General features: G+C 35.4%; 1 long non-coding RNA gene across 1 annotated transcript; it reads left to right on the top strand.

Annotated features, from left to right (window-relative positions):
• The first annotated feature begins 316 nt into the window (after positions 1 to 316).
• Positions 317 to 6,649, top strand: LOC148211768 (uncharacterized). The gene is made up of 3 exons (XR_015790520.1): positions 317 to 418; positions 5,880 to 6,026; positions 6,107 to 6,649. It is a non-coding gene; the product is annotated as an uncharacterized LOC148211768 (long non-coding RNA).
• The last annotated feature ends 673 nt before the right edge of the window (positions 6,650 to 7,322 follow it).

Genomic DNA, 7,322 nt, shown 5'->3' with positions numbered 1-7,322 from the left:
AGAGAGGTAGAAGATGAGGGAGATGTGGGGTTGAAGAGAGAATGGGATAAAAGAGAAAAGAAAAGGAAAAGGTTAAAAAGTTATGAACTTTAATGGGTAGGTGGGTTTTGAGGAATTGACTCAAATAATCCTATTAAGTTTCCAATAATCCACCTCTAAAAAATTGTTTTAAATAACCTATTTTATTATTTTAATTAATTTAAAAATAATTGAAATTACATTTGTGCCCCTCAAGTCAAAAAACAACCATTGACCTCTTTTCCCCCTCTTTCTCTTCTTTTTCCTTGCATTTTCGTTTCTTTTCCATTCCCATTGTCGTTTCTGCGTCTTCTTCTTCTCTCTTTCAGTTCCCTATGTTTCCTTCACACCGAAAGCTTGTATTTTCTTATCCTCCGTGAAAGTAGCATGGACGTTGGAGGTTCGATTTCGTTAATTTTGCACTTATAATTAGGGCTTTTGATTTTCTGGTGATAGAACTTTTGTTTCCTTTTGTTTATTTCTTGTTTTCCGCCCTATACATGAGAAATAGGTTTTCAGGTTTTGGTTTCCCTCGATTTCATTTTATGGGTTAGGGGTTTTAGTTTTCGGCGAGTATTTGTATTGATTTCTGGCGTTTAAGGTGTGTGGGAGGTTGAAGATGACCCTCGGGACAATTTCGGGGAAAGTGGGTTAGGGATTTCATTTTTTTGAAGTGTGTTTTTTTGTTTCTGTTAAATTTCTCGGGGCAATTTTTAGCGAGATTCAACCGAGACATGTACATCGAAGAACTTCGGTTGAGGCACCCCGAGAAATTTGCATGTTGTGGTTAAATAAAAGTTGTTTAATTTCTCAGGTTGGTTTCAGGCGAGATCGTGCCCCGAGAAGTTTAACAACTGAGTTTCATTGTCATAACAAATCTTGGGGTATCTCATGCAAAGTTGTTCGCTATTTTATTTCTCAGTTTGACCTTGCCCGAGATCACCCCGAGAAATTTAATAGCGATAACTTCGCACGAGGTACCATGAGATTTTTCAAGACGAAGAAACTCAACTGTTAAATTTCTCGGTGCACGATCTCACTCGAAAGCTTATGTGAGAAATTTAACAGAATTATACTGTCGGTCGTGATTTTTTGTTATTTCTGGTTTCTATTTATATGGTTATCGTAGTTAATTTTGTATTTACTCCTCTCCAGGTTTGCAAAACGAAAATGATACATAAATCGACGCCGTAACCTATGCCTCTTCCAACGTGACTTCTCTATCGCACATAGCGAAGACAAGCACTAGTATTAAGGAAAAGCTCACCCCCAAACAACTTGCCATGTTTAGGAAAACTATTTTTGGTCATCTTCTTGACGTGGACCTCGCATTTAAAGAGTCGTTGGTAGTACACAATATGTTACTTAGGGAGGTTCAGGAGAACACCAAACATAATTAGCTTCAACCTTTTCGGGAGTAAGGTGTCATTTGGATGGAGGGAGTTTCACATCATTAGTGGCCTAAATATATACTAGGACCCTAGTTAAGAAAGACATATTTCCTCATATACTTAGCGGCGCTTGCTAGAAAAATGTTGCAGCGCCCAGGTGTTGCAGAAGGGCGCCATGGCGCTGCTGTCATGGACCTGCTGCTCTGCTCTCTATTCCAGCAGCGAAAACGATCCAAAAAGCTTCGAAATTCGACCCTCCTTCGCAGCAACACTTTTCCACGAACGACCCGGACTATACAGACTTGATTTACAACAAAATGCCCAAAACAACGGACCCTTACATTTATCGAATCAATATAAATTGTAAATCTAAATGCCAAAAATCGAAACCGTCTACTAGCAAACAAACATACGTCTTATACATCAAATTAACCCACCAAAACCAGTACCGATCAGGCTCTTATACCAATTGAAGGGATCGAATCGCAAGCGGAAGCGTTTAATCGCTTGTGATTAAATTTGGTTTAGAAGAGGAACGATACCGGTTCTTATAAAAACAGAACAATTTTATTTAAAACCGAGGTTAAGCCTCACGGGGAATAAGAAAACCAATTACTTTTGAAGACTTTGGCGGATTCTTTTCCTCGAGCACGAGCTTCATGATAGCACGGACAAAAACTCCCGAATGTGTGATTGAACACCACCACCAAGTTACCTCGCTATGTCTCAAAGACTTAAGAACAAGATTGTGGTATCTCATATCTTAGAGAAATGAGAACGAAAAGAAAGGAATTGAGAATTGGTTTTTGTGGGAGAGAGCGTGTTCTTCCTTTTTGATCAACCACTTCAAAACACATGGAAATTCCATGTGTTTTATAAAGAAAGGAGGGAAGAGGGAGAGGGGAAGAAACTTCCCACTCTCCACCTCACCACTTCCCAACAATGGTGAGTTTGTTAATTATGGATTATATCCGTAATTAACAAACATATATATATATATTCATTTATTTAATTTATTTAATTTAATATATTAATTAAATCTTAATTAATTAATTAATTAATTAAATATAATCAAATCATATTTAATTAAATAAATAAATATTTGAATCATATTCAAATATACATTTCCCTCGTAACCTATTGTATTTAATATGAATCTAATTCACATTAAACTTTAACCTATAGTATTAATATGAATCCTATTCATATTATTCTCTCATAATATATAGTTTTATAATTGATGGAACTCTTAGACATGCACAGCGGAAGCTAAGGATCATAATACACTTAATGAAGCAATTTAACTAAAATAAGCATGCTTGGAAAAATGATGAAAAAGGTAAAGAGAAAGAGATTAACTTTATACCTTTGAAGACCTCCATTATAACTTCTTCTCCTAACTCAATGGGACCACCAACGACAAATCCGTGCTATCCTCGGGTTTATGAACAAGGTTGTGGGACCGAATTTTGAGTGAAAACAAAGGGAAAACACTAATGGCTTGGAGAAGACAATAGAAATTTGGGTGGAAAAATTCTGCACTTATGCAAGAAAGCATTAGCCTTATCCAAGTGATCTTCATCACCTATATAAAGACCAAATGCATGCAAAGACAAGTCTTGCATGCCTTCCACTTCAAACTCCACTAGCATGTAAAAGATAGGTGTCATTGCCTTGAAGAAACATTTCAAAAACCACTAGTTAGTGGGAAAATCCAACTTTAAGTTGGATTTAAGTTGGATTTTCCCACTAACTTGATTTTTTAAATAAAACTTTGATAAAACTAATTTTTATAAAAACAAAAATTGAAATATCAATATAATTAAATGTCAATTAGATTATATATTATATCTCATATAAAATACAATATTCCCTTAAAAACCGAATTTGAACACTTTAAATTCTTGCTTCACCTAGTTCATCAATTTTATCCTTTATGAGCTAGCATGAAGACCCGTTGGACCTACAGATCATGGGCTCCAACGATTCGAGACTAACCGGTCAAACTCTTTAACTTAGTTAATCAACATTCGTTAACTAACAGGACTGTCCACTATAGCCTGTAGATGCACTCCCCTCACTGTAGATATATTTGTGTCCATTCGATATAACTATCATCGGTAAGTCGATCCTTCACAGGTCGTTCGTAACCTCAGCTAGGTCAAAAAAAAATCGTTTTACCCCTGAGTTACATCTTTTCTCCTTAAGTACCACTATCCCTCTAATGAACAATTGATTTAGGATCAAATCACTAAATCCAATCCCTCTAGGGCCAGTGAGAGGATGGGGCCCCTTATTCAAGACCGGGGATCAGTCCTTAAGGGAACAACCTCTCTACTATCCCTAAATCGGGTAGGAGTGAATTACGTCTTGCTAATTCTATGTCCCCAGCTATCTAGCCAGTCTTATCCCTGAAATGGGAGGCATATTGAGCAGCACTGATGAGCTTACTCTCACCTATGCAGATCAAGGGAGAATCCTGAATAAATAGGAGTTCATAGATGGCTCAGGATTTAGATCAAGTTATTTAGGTCATCGATAAATGAAATTAATCAGTGTTATCCGTAAACGGTGTTAATACGTAACAGTGATTATTTCAGGGTCAGTCTTACACAATCTCATTGTGTAGAACACCCCCGCTCACATGTTTCTACACAAACGAATCAGGATCACTTCGTTTATGACACCTTACAACATTTGTAACAATCATAAAACGGGCCATATTCAATAGTGTCTCCAGGAAAAGGTACCCAACTTGATCCATGTACTATAGACTGTTTAGGCTATTTACTTGAACTTGATCCAGTTTATGTCTCCACATAAAGTCCAAGTACTTATTATAATAGCCAAGGGTTGTTTATTGGATTTATTAAAAAACAAATTCACTTTCATTTAACAACATTTGTTTGAATAACCTCACATTAATATTCACTGTTTACAAACTACGAGTTTTAGGACAGAGTACCCAACAAAATTAACTCAAATTCCCTTTAATTAAATTTGAACAATTCAAATTACTTTCCAAGATTTTATGTTCTTAATAACCCTTTACGAGCTAGCAAAGGGACCTAATGGATCTGTAGATCAGAAGCTCCAACGTTACGAGATTAATTTTGTTAAACGCATTAACCACCTTAATCAACATACGTTAACTACGGGTTACTCCACTAAAAACCCGCAGTTGAACTCTTCTCACTATAGATTATTTCTGTGTCCACGGATATTGACCATTAATGGCAAGTCAATCCTTCACGAGTGCTCGTAACTCAAGCTGGGTCAAATTACTGTTCTACCCCTGAGCTACATCTTACTCCTTAAATACCACTACTCCTCTAATGAACAACCCAATTATTGTCCGACTAGTAACCAGAAGTCCTTCTAGAGCCAGTGAGAGGGTGGGGCTCTTTGTTCAAGTCCTATAGTCAGAATTTAAGAGAATACTCATCTACTCCCCTAACGTCGGGGAGGAGTGAATTCCATCTTGTGAAGTTATGTTTCCAGCTCCCCACTCGGTCTCATCCCCAAAATAGTAGGAATGTTGAGTCGGGGACTCTAGCCACTTTCATCCATACAGATGAAAGGACGAGTCCTCACGGACAGGAGTCCATAACTCACTCAGGATTGAGAATGAGTTGTCTGGTCATCCTTTGAAATAGCAATCTGTTAGTTAACAGCGTTACATCTAAAGATTGACTATTACGCGGTCTGGTCTTATACACACTCATTGTATAGGATACTCCCACTCGCATGTCCCCATAAGAACGACTTGGATCGAGTTGTCTGTAAAATTTACAAAGTGGGCTGTATCCATAGTGTTGCCAGGATAAGGTACCCAGCCTTATCCATATACTATAGACCCTTTAGGTTATTCACGGGACATTATCCACTTGTATATCAGGGGTATATCAAATATATACCTAGTATATCAAGGGTATATCAATTATATACCCAGTATATCAAATATATACCCAATATATAAACTGTTCCGGTTACCTGATAATAACCTTGGATGTTTAGTTTATTGAATTTTGGACAATGCAATGCTATGAATTCAACAACAAATTTATTGAACAAAACTTTATTGAATATACATTTGTTTTTACATAAATACGAATTACGAGTTTAGGGCAACACACCGAATAGACTTAGACGCGGTTAAGATATCGACTGTGTACATGGTAGAACTAGTTTTGTTGGGGAGAAAAAAGAACCGTAAAGTTCGACCATATTCTACTGGGAATAGTGGACAACTGGGAGGTCTGTTGCAACTATGATTAGGCGTCGCTATCATTTGAAAAGACAATAAGTAGTCTTCAGCATGGCCCGTCGAAGAAATCAAAGGATGGAGAGATGAGGAAATCATATAGTTTGTATGGTTTCCCCTAGGCATTCCAGATATGTAAATATTTTTTTTATTCTTAGTTGTTGTTTTCAATTATGGTTTATAATGTGAATCGCTTATTCATACAGGTGTGGACGTACGAAACTATATCTTCCCTATCTGGGTAGGTTACAAATAAAGTTATTTAGGATGCAGTTCCATTTATCCTCCGATAGAGGTGCGACCATTCGACTGCATGGAATGTTCTTGACCGAGAGATTTTTCAGTTGTGAACAGTAAGTTTGATTTGAATTTTAATTACTTTGTAATTTAATTGTCATTTGTACCCGATGCTACCTTATCGTTGGTACTGTAGGAAGAACGCGAACCTTAGATCAAACTAATGCGAAGACGAGCTTCTTGAATAGATCCTTCGACCCACCTGTATTAAAGAATGATGACCTCATGGAAGAAGGTTTGCATGGGGGCGATGATGTTGCACCACCCGCTGCACGTGAGGGATCACAATATGACGATGGGAGCCAACGTGCGGATGTTGATATGGTTGAGAAATAGGCTGATCTGGAGAATGAGGAGACTAAGGGTAAGAATAAGATACGCATATCTAGTGTGCGCCTGAAGAGAGTTGAAAAATGCTTCAAGAGTATGGACAAGCGTATGGATGAGCATATGGGTCGCATTCAAGTCGAATTGAAACCAATTAGAAAAATTTTGCGGCGAATTGTTAAGAGCCTGTTTGATAACCATTTTTGTTTTTGGTTTTTTGGTTTTTCTTGTTTTTAGTTTTTTGGTTTTTGGTTTTCTGTGTTTTAAAAAACAAAAACCATATATGTTTGATAACCATTTTTTGTTTCTTGTTTTTAAAAATCTGATTTTGTTTTCTTCTGTTTTGTCATCCCCTAATGTAGAGACATGAAAATACAAGTTTAGAGAGATGTAAATAAACTTTGGAAGATAAATTTTAGAGAAATAAATACAAATATTTAGCAAAAAAATAGTGCAACAAAAGTTAAACACAAAGAGAAAAATTTTAGAGAAAAAAAGTAAAGTCGAGAGAAAAATATATGTTAAATAAAAAAAAGAAATTATAAAGAAAGAGAAAAATAATAGTGGAAACAAATTTAGAGATAAAAACAAGATTCAAAATGTAATTTTTAAAGAAAATAAATAAATAAGAGATGAAAAAAAGTTAAAAAACAAGAAAATTGAACAATAAAATAAGATATAATTTTTAGAGGAACAAATAGATTATGAAGAGAAAGAAAAGTTATAAAAGACGAAATTTTAAAGAGACAAAAGTTAGGAAAAATATTAAATTTTTAGAGAGAGAAATGAAACTGATCTCTTAGAAAAAAAATAAAAAATAAAAATACAGAAAAATTTGGAGAGAGACAAATAATAATAAATATGAAAAATTTTAGAGAGAGAAAAATCAATTTTGTAAGGAGAAATTTATAAAGAAAAACATTTTAGAGTGAGAAATAAATTTTTTAGCGATAAATATGAGAAAAAAGAAAAAATTTGAGTATTAGAAGAAAAAATAAGATTTTGAAAAATAGAATTCTGTTTTT

Source organism: Momordica charantia (genome assembly GCF_013281855.1).
Source record: "Momordica charantia cultivar OHB3-1 chromosome 4 unlocalized genomic scaffold, Mcharantia_2.0 BLBB01000004.1, whole genome shotgun sequence".
NCBI lineage: Eukaryota > Viridiplantae > Streptophyta > Magnoliopsida > Cucurbitales > Cucurbitaceae > Momordica > Momordica charantia.
This window is presented reverse-complemented; position numbering and strand designations above follow the sequence as displayed.